This window comes from Ammospiza nelsoni, chromosome 9 (genome assembly GCF_027579445.1).
Source record: "Ammospiza nelsoni isolate bAmmNel1 chromosome 9, bAmmNel1.pri, whole genome shotgun sequence".
In the NCBI taxonomy this organism is placed as follows: Eukaryota; Metazoa; Chordata; class Aves; order Passeriformes; family Passerellidae; genus Ammospiza; species Ammospiza nelsoni.
In genome coordinates, this window is record NC_080641.1 from 34,615,649 (window position 1) to 34,629,047 (window position 13,399).

The window sequence follows — 13,399 nt, forward strand, 5'->3', positions numbered from 1 at the left end:
TGCAAATAATATAAACAATATAAATAATATAAACAATGCAAATAAATAGCTAATACAAATAATATAAATAATACAAATAATACAGATAATATAAATAGAATTGGTCCAAAATTATATACAATTAATACAAATAATATAAATAATACAAATAACATAAATAATAGAAATATTATAAATATATTTTAAAATCTATAATTGAAATTGAATATATATAAAATATAAAATGGCCTGAGAGAAGTGTCTGCTAAATGGATTTTATCCATCAGGCCATGGGGTTTTTTTGTACAGCTGCTCCCATTTTCCAGGAAAAGCAGCTCTGCCAGGGCTGGGAATGAGAAGAACAGGGCAGGAGAAGCCCCATCCCCGGGCAGAGAATAGGTGACAATGAAGATGATTCTGTCAATACCTTAAGGAGGAGGAGGTTGGAACTAAATTATTTTTGAGGTGCCTTCCACGCAAAACCTACAGAGATCTCCCCAACCCCTTGGGCTGGTGTTTCATAAACTGAAGCTTTTCAGCCACCGGTGAAAAATATAAATTTCCTAAGCCCTTTCTTTTCCCTTTTCACTTCAGTGCACAAAGCAGGAGTTTGGTGGTTTGAAGCATTGTGATTTTCTAGCATTCAAGGCCCCTGACATCACTGCAAATTAGTCAGAAACCCCATTTAAAAATAACCCCCTTTTCTCAATAGAGCTGGGCCTTGTTTGGGTTGGAGCATCTGGGCTGGATTACCCAACAAAAAACAAATTTTAGCCCTGCTCACTGGAAAAGCACAGCCCTGCAGCCAGAAAACAGCCAAAGGGGGCTGCTGACAGAATTGCTAATATTGATAATGCTGTCAGGGCATGGAGATTTCATCCTCAAGTGACAGAGCTCTGGAAGGAGCTTGGTTTGGGACAGGTTAAAAAGGAGGACTTTGGGAAAAGGGTTCAGATTAATGGGCAGATTTGAGGCAGAGCTGTCGGGCATGTGAAAAATGTGCTTTATTGCATAATTCTGCAACTTGTTACACAAATATTTATAGCCCATGTCAAGCTGTGTGCTCCCACAGATGCAGTTTCATGGGCCAGGACAAATTTGGGGCTGCATTTAAAATGAAAAAGATAATTTGGCTTGGTTTAGGATGGTCCTCTCTCCTTTTCCTGGTTTCCTTCATCACTGCTGATGTTCCTGGTTTCAAACCACCAGTGGGATGTGCCTGAGATCCTCTTGGGAAGGCACAGACCCGATGAGGATCACACTTTGGGAATGTCTCTGAAGCAGGGCAGGAGCCTCAGAATTTACCAACAAGTTCACTTTTCTGAGGAAATTCCCACATGAGCCTTTGGAAGCCTGGAGGAGCTGTTGTTGTATTTTGTGTTTTCTGTCTCTGTCGGGCTGTGACAGCCTGGAGTGGGTGAGGAGCAGGGATGAGCTGTGCCCGAGCACCTGGGACAAGGAATGGACAGCAGGAGCCAGACTGAGCAGGTGGGGCTCTGCAGGACACCTTGGAGGGGATCTCCAGGAGCAGATCCCAGTGGGACACCTTGGATGGGATCTCCAGGAGCAGATCCCGGCAGGACACCTTGGAGGGAATCTCCAGGAGCAGATGCCAGTGGGACACTTTGGATGGGATCTCCAGGAGCAGATCCCGGTGGGGACACCTTGGAGGGAATCTCCAGGAGCAGATGCCAGTGGGACACTTTGGATGGGATCTCCAGGAGCAGATGCCAGTGGGACACCTTGGATGGGATCTCCAGGAGCAGATCCCAGCAGGACACCTTGGATGGGATCTCCAGGAGCAGATCCCAGTGGGACACCTTGGATGGGATCTCCAGGAGCAGATGCCAGTGGGACACTTTGGATGGGATCTCCAGGAGCAGATCCCGGTGGGACACTTTGGATGGGATCTCCAGGAGCAGATCCCGGTGGGACACTTTGGATGGGATCTCCAGGAGCAGATCCTGGCGGGAATGTGAGCAATCCATGCCGGAGGGCAGCTGGGCTCAGCCCGGAGCATGTGAGAGCCCTTCAATCCTTCCTGTGGAAATTATCCCTGATAACAGCCCCTGAGCCTTTTCCAGGGAAAATCCAGTTCCGGGATTTTCACCCACACAGGGAGATGGGACATGGAAATTCCACAGCTCTTTGTGAGCCCTTATCTGTGCCCTTTGTCCTGGCACAGCTGCTCCCAGCCCTGGGGTGGCATTCAGGGACATCCCCATCGCCCCGTGGAGACACCTCCCAGCTGCAGGTTCCCTCTGGATTGGGCTCTGGGATTCCAGGAGAGCTGGAACCTCTCCAGGTGCTGCAGGTGCCACCAGGGCTGCCCCAGAATGAGAGAATTCCAAATCCGGCTCCTTCGTTCTCCTTTGTTCTACTTCTCTTTCCTCCTCATCCTCTCTCTCCTCTAGATGGCCCCGTGACCCTGCCTGGGACACACTGCTGATGGATGGATGGATGGATGGATGGATGGATGGATGGATGGATGGATGGATGGATGCTCCCCACTCTCAGGAGCTCTTTCTTGGCGTGTCAGCCACCAAAAGGGTTCAGTTCTGCTTTTAACAGAATCACTTTGGAATCACAAAATTGTTGAGGAAAAGACTTTTGGGATCATTGACTCCATCAGCACTGCCAAGGCCAGCACTGCCCCACGTCCCCAAGTGCCACATCCACAGGGCTTTTAAACCCCTCCAGCAATGGGGGTTCCACCCTGCCCTGGGCTCTTATGCCAGCTCTGGACAGCACTTTTGGGGAAGAAATTTTCCCTAAAATCCAGTTTAAGCCCTGCTTAAACCTCCCCCTAAGAAATCTCCTGGGCTTTCCACCAGGTGAGCTGAGAAGAAGCCAAATCAAAAGACAGTGACATTTCCTATTAAATACAGGTTTAGGGTAGTTTAGAGGAGTTCATGGGGACATTTCCCATTACAGACAGGTTTAGAGGAGTTAATGAAGTAGAGTTGACCTCGTTCCTGGAGAAACAAGGCAATAAAGATTTGTTACTCCTGGGAGCAGCTTCCACCTGGGAGTATCTCTTACACAGCAGTTACACTGCCTGTGTCACTCCTTCATCAGATATTTGCTCCTTTTCACAGCCCTGTTTTCCCAGCTCTGGGGGTGACCTCTCCCAGAGCCTGGCCACAGCTCAGGTGCCTTCAAAGTGCTGCTGAAGATCAGGGGTGGCTGCAGGGCTCCTTCTCCTGCTCCTGTTCCCACAGGTGTCCCGCGGCTGCACATCCGACAGGGAGGGTGATCAAAGGTACAGGAACCTCCACCAGGGTGGGAGAACCGGGCCGGGAGAACTCTTTTATCTCGGGCACGCTGTAAAATATGTTAATAATTGCGGGCATCCAAGGACAAAGAGATGGCACTTGAAAGGGAGGTGAGAGAATGGCACGAGTTTTATGAGGGCTGTTTGCAGAGCAAGGAAATCAAACAAATCTTTCGTTTGACTCCGAGCATAAGAAAGAGGTGTGAAGCAATTCTTAATGAGATTGAGGCCCGAGGCAAAGTGCTTTCTCTGGCTCTTTTCCCCCCCCCTTTTTAAAAACTTAAATAAAAAATAAAATAAGGGATGATTTGCAATCCTGAGGCCAGCTGGTGTGAACAGCCCTAAAGGTTGGAAGGTTTGCTTTGAAGAGGAGCCCGAGCTGGGGTCTCTCTCTCAGTTTGGAATCTCCTCTGGCTCTGGGATAACCAGGAATTCTCCTTGGATGCTCCACAGAGCATCTCAGAAAGCCCCAGAATTTGGGGCATGGCAGAGAAGCAGTTTGATGCTTTATTTTTGTTTTCCTGACAATAATTCCCTGTTCTCCTGACAGCACCAATTTACTGACACCCTGAATTAGCATTTTAGCCCCGACCCACCCCAAATCCCTTCCTCAGGTGTGCCCTTCTGCAGGAGATGCCCTGAGCCTTTAAATCTGGCCAGTTGAGCAGCTCTGACCACAGCGTGCACCAGCATTTTCCTCTGCAGGGCTTGCTGGCCATGAAAATACCATTTTATGGTAAGCTGGGTGAGTTCAGTGCAATTTTACAACTTTAGCTTTTTTATCTGTATTTAACCAGCCCCTGGGCGGAGATAATGTTGGTTTTTTGGGGTGCAGTATTTGAACAACCACACACTTCTCTTAGATAATGAAAAAGGGAGACTCAGCGAATATTCCACAGGTATTTTGTGCTGAAGTCAGGACAGTGCTGAGTAACCTGGGCAGAGGAACAGACCCAGGCTGCGCAGAGGAGTGTCCCAGATGCCTTTGAGACGTTCCCAGCTCCTCCCCATCGCTGCTGGATGCTCCCATGGTTTCCGTGTGCCTGCGGAGCCAGGGCAGCTGTGGGCTGGAACCCCGGAGCAGGAATTGCTCAGTGACAATTTTCCCGCCAGGAAATGTGTGTTAGTGCCACATTAAAGCCCTGCTCGCTCCCCACGATTAATTGCAGCAGGAATATCAAATGAATTATTGATTGGGCTCTCATTAGCACAACAGCTGGCTGTCATTACCCTCTGGTGGTTTGGGAGAGCTCTTCCCCTTGTCATTCCCGGGCTGGAACTCCCTGATGGATCACAGCCACGTTCCCACAAGGAGCAGGGGCCAATTTTCCTGCTTGCAGGGGTGAGGAGGGATCAAGGTTTGGAGGAGATGCAGGCTGAATAACTGAGTGATATTTCATGTGATTAACCAGAACCTGCTCCTTCTCCCTTTGCTGTTGTCTTGGTGGGTTTTCCATTAAAATAAAATTTAATGTGGATATTTAATGCGGCGTTGAGGACTGGAGAATGGAATTGTCCTGGAAGTACAGCCAGGGGTGGGAGTGGATCCAACCACGGGGTCCTGGCATGGTTTGGGTGGAAGGGAACCCAAAAATCATCCAGTGCCAACCCTGCCATGGCAGGGACAGCTTCCACTGTCCCAGGGTGCTCCAGTCAAAAACCAGTGACACTTCCCATCAAAGACAGGTTTGGAATGGTTTAGAGGAGTTCATGGGGACACTTCCCATTACAGACAGGTTTGGGATAGTTTAGAGGAGTTCATGGGGACACTTCCCATTACAGACAGGTTTGGAATGGTTTAGAGGAGCTCATGGGGACATTTCCCATTACAGACAGGTTTGGGATGGTTTAGAGGAGCTCATGGGGACATTTCCCATTACAGACAGGTTTAGAGGAGTTAATGAAGCAGAGGAGAGCTCGTTCCTGGAGAAACAAGGCAATAAAGATTTGTTACTCCTGGGAGCAGCTTCCACCTGGGAGTATCTGTAAGCACAGGGGTTGCACTGCCTGTGTCACTCCTTCATCAGATTTTTTTATTAAATAATATTAAATTTAAACTAATTAAATTAATATATAAAATTATATTATTATACTAGTATAACATTTTATAAAATAATTTTTAATTTAAAGTATTCAAATTAATATATAAAATTAATTTAGAAAATTAATTTAAAATTATCAATTCTGGCAGTGAAGTATCTCTTTGTAGCTGTATCTTAGATATTACTGATTATACAGGGCATTCCTTTAAAGCAAACTGACCTCTGTAGGTTTTCTTACTTGTAAATCAAAGTTTGTTGTGATTAATAGTCAAATGTGTTTTCTATTTTAAATATAAATATTATAGATATATAATATAAATAATATAAATATATAATATATTATATATATTAATAGTAAAAGAGTTTGATAACAACTAATGTAAAGGTAGATCAGGCATAATAGTTGGATCAAGTTAGAGTTAGCAGTTTTAGCTTTCTGTTTTTAGCCTTTACCAAGAGCAGCTATTCCAAATTTCATTATCAATTTCCCAAGCTTCCCTCTCTGATCCATTGCTGTTCCTGAGTGGATCTGTGTGCCGGGGAAATGAAGGATATTTTGGCTGTTTTTGCCAAAGAAATGCAGAAATGACCCTTCAGTGAAGGCCCTCCTGTGCCTGGGGATGAGTTCAGATGCAGAGATACCAAAACACAGCAGGAATATCTGAGGGCAGCTGGAGGCTCCAGGAGTTTTGTCCATGGATTCCTGCTGCCATTGTCTGTGTGAGGGATATTAGGGGGAAAAATGTCTGAAACGAAAAACTCTGATTATGGGAAGGAGTTTAAATAGTATCATTCCAGGCTGAATATGTAATTTGGCATTAAAAGCTCATAACAGGATTAGCCCATCACTCAGAGAGCCTTCAAGAATAATTTCCAAGGAAGTTATTAATGTGGAGAAGCCAAGACACTTGTGCTTTTTACAGGCAGATAATGGGGGCTGGAGAATGATTTATGCCAAATGGAAACAATTCCTCATAATTGCATGAAGTGCTTAATATTCCATCTCCTCCCTGCGAACAGGAAACTGTCTGGCTCTCAATTTATGGTTAATTTGTAATAATCACACACTAAATCTATCATTGCTCCTTTGCACTGGGAATCAAATGCAGCCTCTTCCCCTGGGAGTCTCCTTCCCAAGCCTTGCTCACCCCTTGCTGTCAGCACTGTGATCTCCTTTCCTCACCTCCTGTGCCTCTAATCAGCCAGGAATTCTGCACTTCATTCAAGTAATTTAGGAAATAAACCCCATGAATTCTTATTTCCAGCAGATCAAGAATTCCTGGATATTCTGCTTGAATCTCAGGAGGGGAAAACACTTTGTGCTGGGAATAGCAGGGTAAATAATTAAAGTAATTAAATATTTTATATTATATATATATATATATATAAAATATATATTATATATTATATAATATATAATATATATAATATATAATATATAATAAATAAATATAAAATATAATATATATATGTAAATATATAATCAGCCAGGAATTCTGCATTCAGTTCAGATAATTTAGGAAATTAAAACCCATGCATTCTTATTTCCAGCAGATCAAGAATTCCTGGATATTCTGCTTGAATCTCAGGAGGGGAAAACACTTTGTGCTGGGAATAGCAGGGTAAATAATTAAAGTAATTAAATATATATATAATACATATATATGATAGGTAATATATATTATATATAATATGTTATATATATAATCTACATCTAATCTATAATATAATCTATATAATATATAAATATATATAATTGATAATAAATAAATAGAAATATATTGTATATATATTTATATATGTAAATATATACTCAGCCAGGAATTCTGCATTTAATTCAGCTAATGTAGGAAATAAACACCATGCATTCCCATTTCCAGCAGATCAAGAATTCCTGGACATTCTGCTGCATCCCAGGAGGGGAAATCGCTTTGTGCTGGGAATAGCAGCAGGGCAGACTCCCAGGACCCTCTGCCAGTGGGATTTTGTGGGGGTTTGGGAGCAGGAGGGGCTGGGTGAGGAGCACACACTGCTCTGGAGAGGTGCAACCTGCCCAAAATCAGCTGGGCTGATGATGACCCATGGACAGGAGTTGTGTTTTTCTGTTTTTCTCCCTTTCAGAGCTGCTGGCATTTCTGTACCCAGCATTGCTGGCAGAGGGATTTCCCCAGCAATTGGTTTAGGTTACAGTGGCATGTTCATTTTGTGAAGCTTAAGGATCTTGGCTTGGGCTCTGACTAAAATCCCACAAACTTTAATTTAGTGGGATGGCCTGAAGTGGGGCCTGTGCGTTGGAGCAGCCCCTGACATTACCCAGCCTCCCCAACACTGTAATTTCAGCCTGAAATGCTGCCAGCCAGGGCAAGGAGCTGATTTTGGAGGCTGTAGGAATGTAAATAGCCAGGATTATCAGAGCTGGAAATGCCCAGGTTGGGTTCATCCTGAGGGGAATAAAACCCCACAGGCTGGCAGCACGTCAGGTCTGTGAATTCATCTTCATTTTCACCAGTGGGGGAAGAAAGCCAAAAGCAAAGATTCTTTCAATGAGATGTGGAAACAAAGCTGCCCTGACCCCCAGGACACTGTGGGGTATCCCTGCAGCCTGCATGTCAGCCCCTGGGTGTTTATTCCGAGCAGAATGGGATTTTGGGGCTTTTTCCCCTGTCTGGAAAACCCCAGCAGGGATGTTTTGTGAGAACCCAAACCCCTCCCTGCCCCTGCAGAGCTGGCTGCCTGCACCAGGGGGATGAAAGGGTTAAAGGAGAGGAGCAGGGCTGCTCTGGGGGCGAAAAGTTCAGGGCAAGGTCTGGCCAAACAAGAAATCCTTTGTTCCCCGCAGGAGAAACCCAAAGCTGGGCAGGGCAGGCTGCTCCCCCAGCACCTGGGTTATCCTGATGGGCTGATGATGATCCATGGACACGAGCTGGATTTTTCTATTCTTCTGTTTTTTCCCCCTTTCATAGTCTCTGATAACACCCTGGTCATTGCACCGAGGTCAAATAAACCATCCACAGAGACCGAAGGATTTTTTTAAATTATTTTTTTTCCTTTTCTGGGAAGAAAAAAGGGCAGTTCTCACTAAATATTTATTTATGGATGACTCTGGGAGAACCTAGCAGGAAACAACCAGAGTGTTCTGCTGCAGAGAGCAAATATGTGAAGCCTCTGCTATACCTTGATTTTTCTAGGTCACAGAAACACAGCCTGAAATCTTAAAGTTCATTGCTGAATATCCATAGGAAAAGCCAGACAGAGAAAATGTACTTGGCCACAGTCAGAGGAGTGATTTGGCTTTATCAGTGAGTTCTCTGAGCCCAGAGATACCACAAATGTCTGTATTATTTATAATCCCCGTGGAATCTAAGAAGGCTGAGGAATATTCTCCTGTCACCCTTTGATTCCTCCCCAGGAAGACACTTCCCAGGCCTTTAAGCAGATTTAGAGGATGGCAGCCAGCTGCAATCCAGGAGTCACTGCTCATTTTGTAGCACTGCTTCATTTTAGAGAATATCTGAAGGAGTTGTTAAAATCCAGTACATCTCCTTCCTTCCTTTCTCTTGGATTAATGGAATACTGGGGAGAACCAGCACTGCATCCATCTGCCCTGTGGCTTCCTGGAGCTTTCTCCCGGCTGTTCCATCAGCCCAGCAGGGCAGCAGGATATATTTTATATTGGATTGCACTGGAATTAGCAAAGGCAGCTCTGTCAGGGAAGGAGTTGCAGCTGAATCATATCCATTATTGGGTACCTACACCTTGTCATTCCATCTGCCAGGAATCTGGGGGAATCTTCCCCTCCAAGCACAGAAATGCTGCGAGAGGATGCTTTGAGGAACAAACCCCTGGGGAGTCTTGCAGCTTCCTTCTATCCCTGAATCATCTCCTCTCCCCCAGCCGGTGCTGGCTCTGCAGGATGGATTACCTGGGGCACAGGAGCTCATTTGTGAAGCCTGGATCCAGCAGGAATCCATCAGGATGAACCAAACCTGCTTCTTCTCCCTTTGCTGCTGTCCTGGTGGCTTTTCCAGGTCCATCTGCCAGCACCATTTCCAAAGGCAGCCTTGGGAGGCTGTCCCTGAGCACCAGGCAGGATTCCAGCTGTTGTCAGCACGCCCCAGATGTGATGAATGAAAATTTAACTCCTCCCAGATGTTCTGTCCTTCTGCTCCATCTCCTGCCCTCCCCATCCCTCCCTCAGCTCTTTCATCTTCCTCCTGCTGGAGATGGTGCCATGGCCAGGAGGGTGCTGGGCTCCCCCATAATGGATGTTGACAGGGAAGGGAACAGCAAAGGGAGAGATCCAGGCCTCAGCCACGGCCAGAGCTGGAATTGTAATGGATCAAAGGCATCCAGACAGCCCCTGCACAAGGGGAGCATCTGGAAGAAATAATAACAATAACAATCAGAGGTTTAGAGGGATGCTTGGCATCTTCTGAGCAGGTTGGAGCAGTGGTGGGATGGGGGAATTGTCCTGTTATTTTAGGCTGTTCTTGGAGGTTTTATGGTGGAACCTTGCTGACCAAAGGACCTCCCAAGTCACCTGGGGAGCTGCTGTGGGGCTCAGCTCCTCGTGAGGGGATACAGGAAAGCTTGGAATGGGAGTCAATCCCATCATTTTGTTGATTTATGTTTTTCCATAACATGTGCAGGAGCAGTTGCTACAACAAAGGGCTGTATTTATAAATTATGAAAATTGAATTATACAGGCATGCACATGTAGCTGCTCGTGTAATACATCGGGTTTGGATTAATGGATTATGGATATTACAGGCCAGCATGTCTGGGTGTATTTCTAGGAACAAATTCCTGGCTGGGAGGGTGGGAAGGCCCTGGCACAGGTGCCCAGAGCAGCTGTAGATCCCTGGAAGTGCCCCAGGCCAGGCTGGACAGGGCTTGGAGCAGGACAGGAGTGGGGAGGGAACGGCTGGAGCTGTGCCAGGGGAGGGTCAGGCTGGATTTTGGGCAAGGTTCTTCCCCCAGAGGGTGCTGGCACTGCCCAGATCCCCAGGGAATGGGCACAGCCCCGAGGCTGCCAGAGCTCCAGGAGGCAGTGCTGCCGGGGATGCACAGGGTGGGATTTGGGGTGTCTGTGCAGGGCAGGGATTGATGATCCTGGTAGATCCCTTTATCCTATGATCCTCAAGGTGTTCTCTGAACTCCTCTGCTGTTTCCAGGTGCTCCTGTCCTACTCCAGCAGAGTCTGGGTGGTCACAGCTCAGTCCCCTGGGGTGGTTTGATCTCTGCACAGGCACTGCCTCACCTGACAGCTGGGATTTGGGCTGGAGCAATCCTGGTTCCCATCTCCAGAAGCCTTCCCCATTCCTACATCCTGGAGCCATCCTGTTCCCATCCCCTGGAGCAATCCCATCCTCTGGAGCCATCCCCATTCCCATCCTCTGGAGCAATCCTGTTCCCACAGATCCCCGGCTGTTCCCTGCCCCAGCCCCTCTCCCTGAGCACACCCAAACCTCCGAGGGAGCTGGGTGTGTTCCTCCCTCACAGCTTTTGTGCAGATGCACCCAGGCCCCAATGTGAGCTCCATTATTTCTGTCATCAATCCCTGACAGTTGTGATCCATCATCCCGTGGTGTTTCCCTGCACACCAGAACTCCTCCGGAGCAGGAAAGCTTTCAGCTGCACATCTGTCAGCCAAGCAGAGCATCATCTCCTCCCCTAACAGAGACATTTTCTGCAGGAGGCTGTAAATGTCCAGGGCTGTGTTGCTGTGTGAGCTCCCAGCTATTCCTGTTGTTATGATCTGTGCTAGAGATTGACATTCCAGCTCCAAGTGCCATTGAAGAGTCACATCAGGGTCATGAAAGGGGTCAGTAAGAACTCCCAAACCCTTTGTGGCTGTAGAGGGTGGTTTCTTCTGGCACAGTTTAAAATCCCAACAATTGTAGGTTGGCTCTGACTGCTGTGTATCTAGTTGGATAAATAATCATAATTTAATGGGTGAAAAATGGCCTAAAACCTCCCAGTGTGCAGCCTGGGCTGTGTGATAGGAGCTGGAGTTTGGGAAGCTCTGCCTGGCCAAGCTCAGGCTGTTCCCAGGATCTCCATGTCCCTTTCCTGCCCATTCTGAGGCCCTGGGATGGGCTCAGAGCCACTTTTCCCTCCTTCAGCACGTCCTTGGGACAGGACATGTGGCCCTCACCCACGTGAGAACTGGGGGAAAAAAACCCCAAAGGTAATTCGATTTAAATAGGGGACGGAAACCCCAAAAGGTAATAGGATTTAAATAGGGGGTTAAAAAAGCATGAATATTCAAAAGATGGGGAAGAAACAGGTTGAGAGTTTGTTTTTAAGGTGTTGTGGCTGGGATGATTTGGAGCAAAGCCAAGAACAAGACAGCAGTGAGGAAATGCTGGGTCTGGGGTGGAGTGGGGACAGTGGGGTCCCATGTGGGTCATACCAGGTGATGCCACTGACACCCCAGGGACAGCAGGTTGGGGGAATGAGATGTGGGGAGCAGAGTGGAATTTAATCTGAGCGAGATATACAGGATTTTTGAGGTTTAGGGGTTTTTTTCTACACTTGGCGAAGTCAATTGATGAATATATCTTCCAATGGAAATTACATTTTATACTTCCACTAGGTTGCTAGTTGTTGTTGTCAGCAATTGTTGTTGTCAGCAAAACCTGGTTTTAATTTAATTTTTGCCCGTTTTTAACTCTTAATCTTAAAAGAAAAATTAAAAAATTTGCCTTGAATTTCAATTAAAATGGGAAGATTTTGTTGGGGAAACACTGCCCTGAAAGAACTGCTCTCTTTTCCATGTCCATTCTGTTTTTTCTCCATCCCACAGTTATGGCTTTTAGGGGGAGACTGAGCTATCTGACAGGCTGAGTATCATTACCTGTTTTTTCTAAATATCTGACAGAATTCAGATATTCTTCAGATATTCTTGCTGGGAATTGAACTGATTTCTACTTTTATTCTTCGTGGACATGGAAAACTGCAGAAAATGGGTTTATGCAGAATAACCTATGGGGACTTTTACTGCCTTTAATCTTTCCATTTTTGTAGCCAGCAAAGCCAACCCTTCCCAGCTTTCCTCTGATTTTAGGGATCTGTTCCCGCTTCCCTGATCCTTTTCCCAGCTGTCTGTGCTGTGGGTGCACAAAAACCCTGGCACAGATGGGACACAGCTGCAGGTGCTTGGCTTCCAGGCTCTCCTGGAAATCTGCCTTTGGCTGAGGGTTTGCACATCAGGAGCAGCCCAGCAGAGGGGGTGCAGATCACTTGCAAATCGGGTCAAGGCATGGCTTGCATGGAAATCCAAATTTAATTCCCATTAATGCCTTTTTTTTTTTTTTTACCTCCAAATTTTCACTATCTAAACCAAGTTTTAATTATTATTAATTTAAAAATTATTTTTAATTGTTAATAATTCTAATTAATTTAATTTTAATTAATTATCAATTTTAAATTATTTTAATTTTTTATTATTTGTATGATTTAATTTTATTTCTGAGTGTGACTTTTTGTGTGTATGATTTTTTTATTTCTAGATATAATTCTATCTGTGTGATTTTTTTATTATTATTTGTATCATTTTACTTCTGGGTATAATTTTGTTATATGTGTGTTTTTTGGTGTGTATGCTTTTATTTACACATACATTTTTTTATCTGTGTGTATGATTTCATTTTATTTGTATGTTTAATTTTATCTATGTGATTTTTTATTATCTGTATGATTTGATTTTATTTTTGTGTGTATGATTTTATTATATTTCTATATAGAATTTTACCTGCATGACTTTTTATTATTTGTATGATTTTGCTTTATATCTGTTTATAATTATTTTATGTGTGATTTTTTGGTGGGTATGATTTTATTTTATTTGTGATTATGATTTTATTTGTGTAATTTTTTTTTTATTTCTGTGTAGATGTTAAAAAATTATTTATTAATTATTTATTTATTCGTTGCCAGCACCCTGGAAACCCAAGGATGAGGGGCTGGACCATGTGAGGGTTGAGGTTCCCCCATGGCTCAGGAAGGCCAAGCCCCACCTTTTGTAAGTACCACCTCATCCAGCTTTTCTCCAAAATTATAAATATTCCAAACCTCCCTGTCCCTTAGGCTTGTCCCAGAT